The 16,153-nt window shown below is 39.1% G+C and overlaps 1 protein-coding gene across 1 annotated transcript in view; it reads left to right on the top strand.

Annotated features, from left to right (window-relative positions):
* LOC103470718 (STAM-binding protein-like A) overlaps positions 1–16,153 on the top strand; it is a 385,599-nt gene that overhangs the window by 61,915 nt on the left and 307,531 nt on the right. The gene's annotated exons all lie outside the window — the stretch shown is intronic.

Here is a 16,153-nt window from a genome sequence, read left to right on the forward strand (position 1 = left end):
GCTGACACAAAAACTGGTACTATGCTGGATGTTGCAGATGTTTTTCTTGTAAGTACATGGGTTATGACTTTATGTACTTCCCTGTTTGCATTTTCAGCTGGAGAAACGGAGTCCTCAGTTTTAGTTTCTTTGGGTTCTTTTATCCCCTCTTTGTGGAGACAGGTAGGGTGACGTCGGCCACACTTACTGCATGAGTGACGTACTTTGCATTCTTTAGTCACATGGCCTTTTCTCAAACATCCGAAACAGAGGTGATTTTCACGAATGAAAACTTTCTTTTCATCAATGGTTTTTGCTGCAAATGTAGGACACTTGGCCACACCATGCAGTTCGTCCTTGCAAAACAAACAAGGTGGCTTAAGTTTAGGAACGACCACTGTGGGGAAGGGAGACTTTGACTGGACAGTTGTAGTAAGTGCTTTAGCTCTCTTAATGTGTCTCTCTTCTGTTTTTTCACTTATTAGGAATGGTGAGGCGACAGGGTGGCAAGCAACTTTCGCTTCCTTTTGTAAGAACTGTGTGAAGTGAGCAAAGCTGGGGTACTCCTGATGTTTGTCTAACTCTTCCACAACAATACGACTCCATCTCTGTATTATCCAGTCTGGCAGTTTTTTGAGAAGCTTGTGATTTTCCTCACAATCATTAAGGATTTCTAGGCCCTTGACTTGGGGAATAGCCTCTGCGCAGCTCTGAAGAAAGTCTGCAAACTCTCTCAGTGCTAAAGGATCGTTGGCAGCTATTTTGGGCCATTTTGTAAGCTTGTTTCTAAATGCTCTTTGCACAATGAATGGGCTGCCATACCTTTCTTGCAGAACATTCCAGATGCTCTGGTATGCCTCTTCAGTGTTACGATAAAAATATCCCTCTACTGCCTTTCGAGCTTCACCTGCAATATAACTCTTTAGATACAATATTTTCTCACATGCAGGTAGGGGTTTGTTGCCAATTAGTGCCATAAAGGATACTTTCCAGTCAACAAACTTCAGAGGGTCACCACTAAAAATAGCCGGCTCAGGTACTGGAAGTCGGTTTAAAGTAAGGGAGTTTGCTAGAGCTTCAGCTAAACTAAGTTCTCCTCGTTCTGCACCGGTGTAGTGATGCTTAAACGACGGAGCCAACGGATTTAAGGAGGGCTGTGGTACACTGACAGAGTCATTTAGAGCGTTCTCAAAGTTGTTGCAGGATGCTAGATCACAGCTTTCAACATCATTTAGAGTGCTTAAAGCTCTTACACGTGCTGCTGCTATTCTTACTTCACTTTCTGCCTTTAAATGCTGCAGTTTAATTTTTTCCTGCTCAAGCCTTGCCTTCGTTTCCACTTCTTCTTGTTTTAACTTTGCCAGTGTTTCATTTTCCTTCAACTTCCATTCATTCTCCATGTGGTTGACTTTAGTTTGCTGTGCAAGTATTTCATGCGTAGCCTTTGCTTGTTCCATTTTAGCTGCAAATTCAGCTTCTGCTTCACGGTTGCTTGAAGAATCCGTCTTTGAGTGTGCAACTGAACCGTCTGGGAACGATGTTTCAGTTTTTGTATCTCCAAACACAGAGCCATAGTCATTTTTGTTTAGTATCAGCCTTACTCTTTCCTTCTCAAGATGATCATTGAAGGGCTGATCAATATTTTCTTGTCGTTTAGCAATAATCTCACAAATGTCTGTTGTAAGCACAGTGCAGGCATCCATTCTTTTTACTACGTTTGGAGTCATGTTTTGGTTGCGGCGAATGGGTTCATAATGTTGTTGTACAGCCGCATGCTTGTCCCTTATGTCATGACTAGCACTGTTTAAATCTCCAGGTGAGCAGAAGGCCTTCAGTTTTGTTCTAATTTCTTTAGCAGACTCCTTCCAAGAATTATATGCTCTGTTAAATGCTCGTTCATGTTTCTTTGCATCCTGTTCATGCATTTCTTTGCCCTTTTCGGTTAGGCGTCTTTCACGATTGCTGGATCTCACCTCTTGCTGTTCTAAGTTGTCAGGTTCTTCAGCAGGGTACAACATTTTGTTCCTTTAATGCGTGTTTGCTCTTTGTAGTAATGTCTGGACTTAAAATTGAATAAGTGTTGCTTTAACTTCAAGACTATATGGGAAACAACACTCAAATAAGACATTTAAACCATCTAGGTGTACATTTTAGCATCCACACATAACAAATGTGACTGTAAATACTGCTGATATACCACAAATTATTCAGAGGATAAGTAACCCATACAATTTAAGAAATAGCATTTACTTAATGCACACGAACGGTAGCTTTAAGACAATAAAACCACGACTGCATTTAAGGCTTCAAATTCTTAATTACTGTGCAGGTAATTTGGTCCTTTTATCAGCAGAGTCCTTATTGAGTAAATACCTGAACCTTTATGAATAACCGAGACAGAGTCCAATATGAAGAGTCGTGAGGAAGTCGCAATGATTCTTGACAGGAGTTGAGTCTCTCTCGGCTGGCGCAGGCCTTGCTCGACTGACACGTGGGTTGTACTCGCCAGATATAGGACCGTCTTACACTCAGCGACGAGTTTTCACTGTAGCAGTCCCTCAGACCCAAGAAAACACGGAGAGCTTCGACGGGTGCAATAGAATTATATTTACTTCTTTCGAACCAAGTTGTTGCACTGAATACACCGTGCTTCGAATACACCGTGAAAATAATTTAAACAATTGAATAGTGAATATACTATATTAATAGTATAATAGTGAATTAATAGTGAATTATACTGTATAAATTATATAATTTATACAGTGAAGGAAAGAAGTGAAGGAAAGCAGAAGAAAGCAGAAGAAATAAAAATAGTTGAATCAGTTGAATAGTGAATATACTATATTAATATATTTAATAGTGAATTAATAGTGAATTATACTGTATAAATTATATAATGTATGAATTATAGCAGAATTCAGCAGAAGCAGGAGTTTGTGTGCAACCTGAATTATTTGAAAAAGTCAAAATGTGAAACAGAGTTTAAGAAAGAGCATAATTGAAACAACAGGAAATTAGTGCAATCCCTGAAATAGAATTATTACTATCATTGCTACAGGTTTTACTGTTTTCTGTTAAACTCCTCTGGAGTACAACCTTGTCACACTTTCTCCTATTCTTTCAATGTATATTTTTCTTGTGCTCTGTTTTTATCTGTGTATATGCATACTGCTTGTCTACTTTTCTGTTTGCCTTCTGGTTCTACTGGTATTACTATCTTTTAAGTTGAAATAATTGAATAGTGAAACAGTAATAAGTAAAAAAATTAGTGGAAACAGTAAACCAGAAATATTTGAAGGAGTAAAACAGAGCAAAGCCTAAAGCAAAAAGGATCATAAGAAGCAGAAATGTTTGATATATGACTTTATAAAATTGATTAAAGATTGTAGAAGATCCATAAAGTAGACACTAGTGGCTACATTTTAATGCATAAAATATTTCTCTACAGTGAAATATGTATGAACAGCATAATTTTGTTTATAAAAGTGCAGAAAACGTTCAAAAACGGCAGTTACTAGAGTGGCCACTCAAGTAACTGAAATCAGTTAGAGTTCCACCATAGGAAATAATGGGGCAAAAGATTTGCACAAAAGGGCAATTATTTCAAAAAGTATAATAGTGAAGTTTACCAAAAGATATAGCTCCATTCTCCTGAAGAAGCTGAACGTTTTGATATATAAATTAGTACAATTAGTGAAAGATAGTGAAAGTAGTTAAACGACAAAAAACGTACGGAAGACAGAATAATAATAATAAAGAGAAACAGAAACACTATAAGTGAGAATGCATTGAATGCATTCTCACTGATAAACAGACATTCTATTGGGTGTAGAACAATAGGTGCCTGCCATGCAATGCATGGAGGCAGTACTGACTTGCTTCGCAAGTCAGTACTGCTCTCCTTATGCATTGCTATGGCATGCCCCTAATAAAGAGACATTCTATTAGGTGTAGAGCAATAGGTGCCTGCCATGCAATGCATGGAGGCAGTACTGACTTGCTTCGCAAGTCAGTACTGCTCTCCTTATGCATTGCTATGGCATGCCCCTAACTAGAAAATTCCTGCAGAAATTTTAAAGGGGCATGCCAAAGTGTGCCCGTCGGCTTTGACGCAGCGTTATGATGTTAAAAATTAGCGTTAATGCTAAAGAAAGCTGCAACGTAGTCAATAACCTGTGGAGAGGCAGAAGCATGTTTACTAAGCTGTAGTTGTACCATTCATTATGTTAAAATTGATGCATGAGCTAAAATTATCCAATATGCTAATGTTAGCTTAAATGCTGGCAGTAGCATGTGGAGAAACAGGACCATGTTGTTTTAATTTTACTACTCCATTCAGTATACTAAACATGTCTAATAAATGAAAAAATTAGCTAATAGCTAACTTTAGGTAAAAGTGCTAGTACACTAGTCAAAGGAAGTGAAATGCTAATGTTTGTGCTAATGTTAATGAACTGCCTTGCTGAGCAAGGCAGTTCACAATCCTGAGAAATAAATAACATAAAAAAAGCTTATATTATTGCAACGCCTACGGCGGTGCACTAACACGAGAGGGATGTGAAGACTATTATTTTGAAACTTTCAGTTAGCGTCTTTTTAACTACCACACCAATTCATTGTGTTACTGTAGTTTGTTTAAACCAGTCAAATAAAGGCCAAAAGAGTAATGACCTGATGTGAAAAATGTCAAGGCTTTTATTTTGAAACTTTCAGTAAGCTTTATTTACAATAGCTTTTTTATTTACAGTGGATTACACACTAATCCAATGTGTAACTGTGGTTTGGTTAATCCAGCTATATAAAGTCCCATACAGCAAGCAGATCTAAATGCCAGCTCATCCCTATGTGACATTTGGGAGTTCCGCCATGTTGTAGTTCTGACCTTCAGTCATTGTAGTTCTAAAGAGCAGCTCAACTATCGTGTGAGTGAGACACAAAGGGATAAACAGATTCTAACGGTTTGAAGCAGTTAGTTTATCTGAACAAAGCAGTCCAAACATCTCCATCCTATTCAGGATCTTTTAGAGTGATCCGAAAACCGTGTGAAGCATATAGTCAAGGGGACTCAAATGCTAATGTTTGTGCTAATGTTAATGAACTGCCTTGCTGCGCAAGGCAGTTCACTATCCTGAGAAATAAATAACATAAAAAAGGCTAATATTATTGCACCGCCTTCGGCGGTGCACTAACACTAGAGGAATAGGCAGACTTTTAATTTGAAACTTTCAGTAAGCTTCATTTTAATGACCACGCTAATTCAATGTGCAACTCTGGTTTGTTTAATCCAGTCCCATAAAGCCCAAAAAAGCAATAACCTGATGTGAAAAATGTCAGGGCTTTTATTTTGAAATTTTCAGTAAGCTTCATTTTAAATAGACACACTAATCCAATGTGTAACAGTGGTTTGGTTAATCCACCAATATAATGCCCAAAACAGCAAGTAGCTCTAAATTCCAGCTCAGCCCTCCTCTGTAATAACTGAATGATCCGCCATGTTGTAGTCCTGACCTTCTGCTCTGCCCTCTGTATTAAGGTGTTTCACCATGTTTAGAACTACAGAGACCTTGTAGGCCAAACCAGCAGTTGCCATAGCGATCAAGCCTCTGCCAACTGCTGTGTGTGTGTGTGAGACACTTCATGCAACTTTGAGAACACCCAGTCATTTTAATGAAAAAAGCAGTCTGAACGACCCCTTCCCGTTCGGGAACCGTTAGGCCGATCCAAAAGCCGTTTGAAGCGTATGAGAGGGCTACTTGTCGTCTCTGATAGTCCCGTGATTCATATCTGTGGGTCATTCACAATAATTGCACGGATGAGAGAAAAATGGTGTGTGGTGAGCTCAGTAATTTTTCAAAAACCTATATTAAACACTGAGGAGGAGCGTCAGTTGGTCATGTCCCATCACTTTGCTCTGAAGCACCTGGACAGAAAACCGTAAGCCCTAGAGAAATTTCGAAAACATTTTACCGGAGCAGACATGCGGTGCTATCTCCTGACCAACTTTCATACCAATAGCACAAGTTTTACGGTCATGAGAACGATTTCAAAATTATTTTTGGGTCAAAATTCCACCCTCTTTCTCACTCTAAAAAGCGGCAGTTGGTTTCAGTTACACTCTAACGTTTCGGCAGTTGGAAATTTCGCTCGTTTTTCGCTTTTTACGTCGCCGTCGTAACTCCGATCCCCTATAAAAGTAATAGCTCCCTTCTCGGCATCGAGCCGCACGATTTGATACCACTTTTGTGGGTGGCCACGCAGCGGTACGAGCCGCATTAACGGTGACGGAAGAATAAATATATAACTAGAAAATTCCTGCAGAAATTTTAAAGGGGCATGCCAAAGTGTGCCCGTCGGCTTTGACGCAGCGTTATGATGTTAAAAATTAGCATTAAGCAATCATGGTTAAGAAAGCTTCAGTGTGGTCAATAACCTGCGGGGAGTCAGAAGCATGTTTTCTTAAATCCTGAAATTATTCAAATAAATTCTTCATAAACCCAATATATTACCCGGATAACAGTTTAAATATTAACCTGATAACAGTTTATGACGGAGTATTTCCTTGCAAACGGCTACGTTTTTAGCCTTAGCTCTCTGCTAAAATGAAAAGTACAACACGATGAAAATGTAAGAAAATAAAAACAAAACTCACCAAAACCGATGTAACTTAGTTCTCATTAAATCCCAGTCAGTTTTCGACCAGGTAATTTATGTTTTCTCAACTATATTAAGCGTTTCCGTTCATCACCGCTCTTTTCCTACGAATCCTCTTCTGCTCTCTGTCAGGTTTGTGATCTGTAGCATCACCCAGGCGCCGCGTCTGTGCCGCTGGTTCCTTAAAGGAGCAGCGACGTTATTTTCTGTCCACAGACTTTTAATCAACTATTTATTCTTATTTATGTCAGATTTTAACATGGGGGGACATATGTGTAATGGTTATAGTCTTGAATCAGTAGTATAATGCTGAAAACACAAGAAGTTGTAAATACCAGTAAACCCTACAGTGCAGTCCTGGGTAGCTGCAGTTCCAGACACTGTGTTCTTCTGTTGCTATGGTAATTAATCCCCTGCAGCTGTGAGAGCCAAAGAGCGGGAAAATCCTCTTCAGACACAGTTTCTATACTTGGGAGACACCAGGCGTCAGTCTGAAGGACCCTGACAAAAAGCATAAGCCCTAGCAAATTTTTGTAAACATTGTACATGAGCAGGCATGTGTATCTATGTTATGACCAACTTTCAGATCAATAGGGCGATATTTATGCCTGTGAGGGGGATTTAAAAAGGGTTTTTGAGTCAGCCATAAACAGTCCTGTGTGTGTGTTTCATAGAGAAAGATTACTGATTCTGTGAGACACAAAATCTCAAATTTTTTCGTTTTTATTAATTTATGTAATCATTTTAACTCCAATCCCCAATAAAAGTAATAGCTCCCTTCTCGGGTACGAGCCGCACGTTTTGATACCACTTTTGTGGGTGGGCACGCAGCGGTACGCCAAAGTGTGCCCGTCGGCTTTGACGCAGCGTTATGATGTTAAAAATTAGCATTAATGCTAAAGAAAGCTGCAACGTAGTCAATAACCTGTGGAGATGCAGAAGCATGTTGACTAAGCTGTACTTGTACCATTCATTATGTTAAAAATAATGCATAAGCTAAAATTAGCAAATATGCTAATGTTAGCCTAAATGCTGGCAGTAGCATGTGGAGCAACAGGACCATGTTGTTTTAATTTTACTACTCCATTCAGTATACTAAACATGTCTAATAAATGAAAAATAAGCTAATAGCTAACTTTAGGTAAAAGTGCTAGTACACTAGTCAAAGGAAGTGAAATGCTAATGTTTGTGCTAATGTTAATGAACTGCCTTGCTGCGCAAGGCAGTTCACTATCCTGAGACATAAATAACATAAAAAAGCTTATATTATTGCACCGCCTACGGCGGTGCACTAACACGAGAGGAATATGCAGACTTTTATTTTGAAACTTTCAGCTAGCGTCTTTTTAACTACCACAACAATTCATTGTGTTACTGTAGTTTGTTTAAACCAGTCACATAAAGGCCAAAAGAGTAATGACCTGATGTGAAAAATGTCAAGGCTTTTATTTTGAAACTTTCAGTAAGCTTTATTTACAATAGCTTTACAATAGCTTTTTTATTTACAGTGGATTACACACTAATCCAATGTGTAACTGTGGTTTGGTTAATCCAGCTATATAATGCCCCATACAGCAAGTAGATCTAAATGCCAGCTCATCACTATGTGCTATTTGAGAGTTACGCCATGTTGTAGTTCTGACCTTCAGTCATTGTAGTTCTAAAGAGCAGCTCAACTATCGTGTGAGTGAGACACAAAGGGATAAACAGATTCTAACGGTTTGAAGCAGTTAGTTTATCTGAACAAAGCAGTCCAAACATCTCCATCCTATTCAGGATCTTTTAAGAGTGATCCAAAAACTGTTTGAAGCATATAGTCAAGGGGGCTCAAATGCTAATGTTTGTGCTAATGTTAATGTTGAATGCAGTTCACTATCCTGAGAAATAAATAACATAAAAAAGGCTAATATTATTGCACCGCCTTCGGCGGTGCACTAACACTAGAGGAATAGGCAGACTTTTAATTTGAAACTTTCAGTAAGCTTCATTTTAATGACCACGCTAATTCAATGTGCAACTCTGGTTTGTTTAAACCAGTCCCATGAAGCCCAAAAGACCAATAACCTGATGTAAAAAATGTCAGGGCTTTTATTTTGAAATTTTCAGTAAGCTTCATTTTAAATAGACACACAAATCCAATGTGTAACAGTGGTTTGGTTAATCCACCAATATAATGGCCAAAACAGCAAGTAGCTCTACATTCCAGCTCAGCCCTCCTCTGTAATAACTGAATGATCCGCCATGTTGTAGTTCTGACCTTCTGCTCTGCCCTCTGTATTAAGGTGTTCCACCATGTTTAGAACTACAGAGACCTTGTAGGCCAAACCAGCAGTTGCCATAGCGATCAAGCCTCTGCCAACTGCTGTGTGTGTGTGAGAGACACTTCATGCAACTTTGAGAACACCCAGTCACTTTTAATGAAAAAAGCAGTCTGAACGACCCCTTCCCGTTCGGGAACCGTTATGCCGATCCAAAAACCGTTTGAAGCGTATGAGAGGGCTACTTGTCGTCTCTGATAGTCCTGTGATTCATATCTGTAGGTCATTCACAGGAATTGCACTGATGAGAGAAAAATGGTGTGTGGTGAGCTCAGTAAGTTTTCAAAAACCTATATTAAACACTGAGGGGAGCGTCAGTTGGTCATGTCCCGTCACTTTGCTCTGAAGCACCTGGACAGAAAACCGTAAGCCCTAGAGAAATTTTGAAAACATTTTACCGGAGCAGACATGCGGTGCTATTTCCTGACCAACTTTCATACCAATAGCACATGTTTTGCGGCCATGAGAGCGATTTCAAAATTATTTTGGGGTCAAAATTCCACCCTGTTTCTCACTCTAAAAAAGCGGCAGTTGGTGTCAGTTACACTCTGCGGTTCGGCAGTTGGAAATTTCGCTCGTTTTTCGCTTTTTACGTCGCCGTCGTAACTCCGATCCCCTATAAAAGTAATAGCACCCATCTCGGCATCGAGCCGCACGATATGATACCACTTTTGTGGGTGGGCACGCAGCGGTACGAGCCGCATTAACGGTGACGGAAGAATAATAAATAATAAGAATAAAGAGACATTCTATTAGGTGTAGAGCAATAGGTGCCTGCCATGCAATGCATGGAGGCAGTACTGACTTGCTTTGCAAGTCAGTACTGCTCTCCTTATGCATTGCTATGGCATGCCCCTAACTAGAAAATTCCTGCAGAAATTTTAAAGGGGCATGCCAAAGTGTGCCCGTCGGCTTTGACGCAGTGTTATGATGTTAAAAATTAGCATTAATGCTAAAGAAAGCTGCAACGTAGTCAATTAACTGTGGAGAGGCAGAAGCATGTTGAATAAGCTGTAGTTGTACCATTCATTATGTTAAAATTGATGCATGAGCTAAAATTAGCCAATATGCTAATGTTAGCTTAAATGCTGGCAGTAGCATGTGGAGCAACAGGACAATGTTGTTTTAATTTTACTACTATATTCAGCACACTAAACATGTCTAATTAATGAGAAAATTGGCTAAAAGCTAACTTTAGGTGAAAATGCTAGTGTATTAGTGAAAGACAGTGAAATGATAACTTTTGTACTAATGCTAATGAACTGTCACTATCCTGAGAAATAAATAACATAAAAAACACTAATATTATTGCACCGCCTATGGCGGTGCACTAAAAGTTGAGGAATATACAGACTTTTAATTTGAAATTTTCAGTAAGCTTCATTTTAACTACCTCACCAATTTAATGTGTAACAGTAGTTTGTTTAAACCATGCGCATAAAGCACAAAAGAGCAATTACCTGATGTGAAAAATGTCAAGGCTTTTATTTTGAAATTTTTAGTAAGCTTCATAATTGTTACACATTGGATTAATGGCCACATTAATCCAATGTGTAACAGTCCAGCTATATAATGCCCAAAACAGCAAGTAGTTCTAAATGCCAGCTCAGCCCTAATGTGTGGTATCTGAGAGTTCCACCATGTTGTAGTTCTTCTATAGTAATTAATCCTCAGCCAACTGCTGTGTGTGTGCTGCGCAAGGCAATGCACTAGGGGGCAGTGAAGTGCTACTCTTTGTGCTAATATACTGAGAAAAAAAGGTTAAAAAAAAAGTTCTTGCACCGCCTATGGCAGTGCACTGACATGAGAGGAGTATGCAGGCTTTTATTTTGAAAGTTTCAGTAAGCTTCATTTTAAGGACCACGCTAATTCAATGTGCAAGTCTGGTTTGTTTAAACCAGTACCATAAAGCCCAAAAGACCAATAACCTAACGTGAAAAATGTCGGGGCTTTTATTTTGAAATTTTTAGTAAGCTTCATTTCAATTAGCCACACTTATCCAATGTGTAACTGTGGTTTGTATATTCCACCAATATAATGACCAAAACAGCAAGTAGATCTAAATGCCAGCTCATCCCTATGTGATATTTGAGAGTAGTTCTGACCTTCAGTCATTGTAATTCTAAAGAGCAGCTCAACTATCGTGTGAGTGAGACACAAAGAGAGAAACAGATTCTAACTGTTAGTTTTTCTGAACAAAGCAGTCCAAACATCTCCTTCCTGTTCAGGAACTGCAAGAGTGATCCAAAAACTGTTTGAAGCATATAGTCAAGGGGGGTGAAATGCTAAAGTTTGTGCTAATGTTATTGAACTGCTTTGCTGCGCAAGGCAGTTCACTATCCTGAGCAGGCGGTGCACTCATGTGAGAGGAATATACAGGTTTTATTTTGAAAGTTTCAATTAGCTTCATTTTAATGACCACACTAATTCAATGTGTAACAGTGGTTTGGTTAAACCAGTCATGTAAGGCCCAAAAGAACAATTGCTTGATGTAAAAATGGCCAAAGCTTTTATTTTGAAATTTTCAGTAAGCGTCATGATCAATGGCTACACTAATCCAGTCTGTAACAGTAATTTGGTAACACCAGTTTTTAAATCACCAGTAGAGCAATTGCAGGATGTAAAAATGATCAAGGCTTTTATTATGAAAATTTATTAAGCTTCATTGTAAATGGCCACACTAATCCAATGTTTAACAGTGGGTGTGTTAAACCACTTAAATAGTAGCCCTCTGCTTTAACTGTATGTTTGCCATAGTGTTTGTATTCTGACCCAGGAGCTGTTGCCATGTTCGGTTGCTATGGTAAATAGGCCACAGGGTGCCAGCTGTAAGAGAGACACACAGGGGGAGACAATTCTATCTGTTTGAGCCAGCCAGTTTCACTAAAACAAGCACACTGAACGACCCCTTCCCATTCAAGATCCGTAAGGCCGATCCGAAAACCGTTTGAAGCGTATGAGAGGGCTATTTGTCGTCTCCCATAGTACCGTGATTCATATCTGTAGGTCATTCACAGGAATTGCACTGATGAGAGAAATATGGTGTGTGCAGAGCTCAGTAATTTTTCAAAACCTATATTAAACACAGAGGAGGAGCGTCAGTTGGTCATGACCCGTCACTTTGCTCTGAAGCACCTGGACAGAAAACCGTAAGCCCTAGAGAAATTTCGAAAACATTTTACCGGAGCAGGCATTCTTTGCCTACGGCGGTGCACTAACCTCAGGGAAGTATGCACTTTTATTTTGAAACTTTCATTAAGCTTCATTTTAACTACCTTACCATTTCAATGTGTAACAGTAGTTTGTTTAAACCAGTCACAAAAAGGCCAAAAGAGTCATTGAAAAATGTCAAGGCTTGCTGCGCAAGGCAGTTTACTATCCTGACAAATAAATAACAAAAAGTTTAATATTATTGCACCGCCTACGGCGGTGCACTAAAATGGCGGGTCAAATGCAAATGTTTGTGCTAATGTTAATGAACTGCCTTGCTGCGCAAGGCAGTTCACTATCCTGAGCGAAAAAAGGTAAAAAAAGCTGAATATTATTGCACCGCCTACGGCGGTGCACTAACGTGAGGAATATGCAGACTTTTATTTTGAAACTTTCAGTAAACTTCATTTTAACTACCACACCAAATCATAGTGTTACAGTAGTTTGTTTAAACCAGTCACATAAAGGCCAAAAGAGTAATGAATTGATGTGAAACATGTCAAGGCTTTAGTTAGGAGTTAGTTAGGCTGCAAAGAAATATACAGGCTTTTATTATAAAATTTTCAGTAAGCTTAATTTTAAATGGCCACACTAATCCAATGTGTAACAGTTGTTGGGTTAAACCAGTGATATAATGCCCAGAAAACTCTGCCCTGCCTGTAGATTTAACATTCTGTTCACCCTCCTTCTGTAGTAACTCAAAAACCTATATAAAACACTGGGGATGAAGCGTCAGTTGGTCATGTCCCATAACTTTGCTCTGAAGCACCTGGACAGAAAACCGTAAGCCCTAGAGAAATTTTGAAAACATTTCACCGGAGCAGGCATGCGGTGCTATTTCCTGACCAACTTTCATACCAATAGCACAAGTTTTGCAGCCATGAGAGCGATTTCAAAATTATTTTTGGGTCAAAATTCCACTCTGTTCCTCACTCTAAAAAGCGGCAGTTGGTTTCAGTTACACTCTAGGGTTTCGGCAGTTGGAAATTTCGCTCGTTTTTCGCTTTTTACGTCGCCATCGTAACTCCGATCCCCAATAAAAGTAATAGCTCCCTTCTCGGGTACGAGCCGCACGTTTTGATACCACTTTTGTGGGTGGCACGCAGCGGTACGAGCCGCATTAACGGTAATGGAAGAAGATGTTATAATATAAACAGACATTCTATTGGGTGTAGAACAATAGGTGCCTGCCATGCAATGCATGGAGGCAGTACTGACTTGCTTCGCAAGTCAGTACTGCTCTCCTTATGCATTGCTATGGCATGCCCCTAACTAGAAAATTCCTGCAGAAATTTTAAAGGGGCATGCCAAAGTGTGCCCGTCGGCTTTGACGCAGCGTTATGATGTTAAAAATTAGCATTAATGCTAAAGAAAGCTGCAACGTAGTCAATTAACTGTGGAGAGGCAGAAGCATGTTGACTAAGCTGTAGTTGTACCATTCATTATGTTAAAATTGATGCATGAGCTAAATTAGCCATATGCTAATGTTAGTTTAAATGCTGGCAGTAGCATGTGGAGCAACAGGACCATGTTGTTTAAATTTTACTACTCCATTCAGTACACTAAACATGTCTAATTAATGAGAAATTAGCTAAAAGCTAACTATAGGTAAAAGTGCTAGTACACTAGTCAAAGGAAGTGAAATGCTAATGTTTGTGCTAATGTTAATGAACTGCCTTGCTGTGCAAGGCAGTTCACTATACTGAGAAATAAATAACATAAAAACACTAATATTATTGCACTGCCTACGGCGGTGCACTAACACGAGAGGAATATGCAGGCTTTTATTTTGAAACTTTCAGTTAGCTTCATTTTAATGACTATGGTAATTCAATGTGCAACTGTGGTCATGTAAGGCCCAAAAGAACAATTGCTCGATGTAAAATGGCCAAAGCTTTTATTTTGAAATTTTCAGTAAGCGTCATAATCAATGGCTACACTAATCCAGTCTGTAACAGTAATTTGGTAACACCAGTTTTTAAATCACCAGTAGAGCAATTGCAGTATGTAAAATGATCAAGGCTTTTATTTTGAAAAAATTATTAAGCTTCATTGTAAATGGCCACACTAATCCAATGTTAACAGTGGTTGTGTTAAACCACTTAAATAGTAGCCTCTGCTTTAACTGTATGTTTGCCATAGAATGTTTGCTATCTGACCCAGGAGCTGTTGCCATGTTCGGTTGCTATGGTAAATAGGCCACAGGGTGCCAGCTGTAAGAGAGACACACAGGGGGAGACAATTCTATCTGTTTGAGCCAGCCAGTTTCACTAAAACAAGCACACTGAACGACCCCTTCCCATTCAAGATCCGTAAGGCCGATCCGAAAACCGTTTGAAGCGTATGAGAGGGCTATTTGTCGTCTCCGATAGTACAGTGATTCATATCTGTACGTCATTCACAGTATTGCACTGATGAGAGAAATATGGTGTGTGCAGAGCTCAGTAATTTTAATTAAATCTTTTTTTTTTTAAAAGATTTAATTTAATTTTTTTTGTGATCAATTGTAATTTCCCTAAATACAAAGTTATTATTTCAAAAATGCATCAGTAGTATTGTTCTTTAGGGGTTATATGATGTAACAATATTTTTTTACCTGCAGGAGTTGTCTTCAGTAGAAGGAGGAACAGGGTCTTAGCTTAAAATGCTCATTTTAAGAAGACTTAGGTACATATACTAACCAGAGACCAAAGCAAAAATGGGTAAAATGCTTATTTTAAGAATGACTGATGTAAACACAAAGTCAAATTTGATGAAAAAGCAGTCTGAACGACCCCTTCCCCTACAAGATCCGTATGGCGATGCAAAACTGTTTGAAGCGTATGAGATGGCTTTTTGTCTTCCCTGATATTTATTTCTCAAGATATTATTGATATTTATTTCAGTAAACTGCCTTGCGCAGCAAGGCAGTTTACTTTCCTGAGAAATAAATAACAAAAAACTTTAATATATTGCACCGCCTATGGCGGTGCACTAATATGGTGGGTCAAATGCTAATGTTTGGTAATGTTAATGAACTGCCTTGCTGCGCAAGGCAGTTCACTATCCTGAGCGAAAAAAAGGTAAAAAAGCTGAATATTATTGCACCGCCTTTGGCGGTGCACTAACGTGAGAGGAATATGCAGACTTTTATTTTGAAACTTTCAGTAAACTTCATTTTAACTACCACACCAAATCATAGTGTTACAGTAGTTGTTTAAACCAGTCACATAAAGGCCAAAGAGTAATGACCTGATGTGAAAATGTCAAGGCTTTAGTTAGGAGTTAGTTAGGCTGCAAAGAAATATACAGGCTTTTATTATGAAATTTTCAGTAAGCTTAATTTTAAATGGCCACACTAATCCATGTGTAACAGTGGTTGGGTTAAACCAGTGATATAATGCCAAGAAAACTCTGCCCTGCCTGTAGATATAACATTCTGTTCACCCTCCATCTGTAGTAACTCAAAACCTATATAAAACACTGGGGATGAAGCGTCAGTTGGTCATGTCCCATCACTTTGCTCTGAAGCACCTGGACAGAAAACCGTAAGCCCTAGAGAAATTTGAAAACATTTTACCGGAGCAGACATGCGGTGCTATTTCCTGACCAACTTTCATACCAATAGCACAAGTTTTGCGGCCATGAGAGCGATTTCAAAATTATTTTTGGGTCAAAATTCCACCCTGTTCCTCACTCTAAAAAGCGGCAGTTGGTTTCAGTTACACTCTAGGGTTTCGGCAGTTGGAAATTTGCTCGTTTTTCGCTTTTACGTCGCCATCCTAACTCCGATCCCCAATAAAAGTAATAGCTCCCTTCTTGGGTACGAGCCGCACGTTTTGATACCACTTTTGTGGGTGGCACGCAGCGGTACGAGCCGCATTAACGGTAATGGAAGAAGATGTTATAATAACTAGAAAATTCCTGCAGAAATTTAAAGGGGCATGCCAAAGTGTGCCCGTCGGCTTTGAGCCAGTGTTTTATGCTAAAAATTAGCATTAATGCTAAAGAAAGCT

Source organism: Poecilia reticulata, chromosome 9 (genome assembly GCF_904066995.2).
Source record: "Poecilia reticulata chromosome 9, P_reticulata-male-v2, whole genome shotgun sequence".
Taxonomy (NCBI): Eukaryota; Metazoa; Chordata; class Actinopteri; order Cyprinodontiformes; family Poeciliidae; genus Poecilia; species Poecilia reticulata.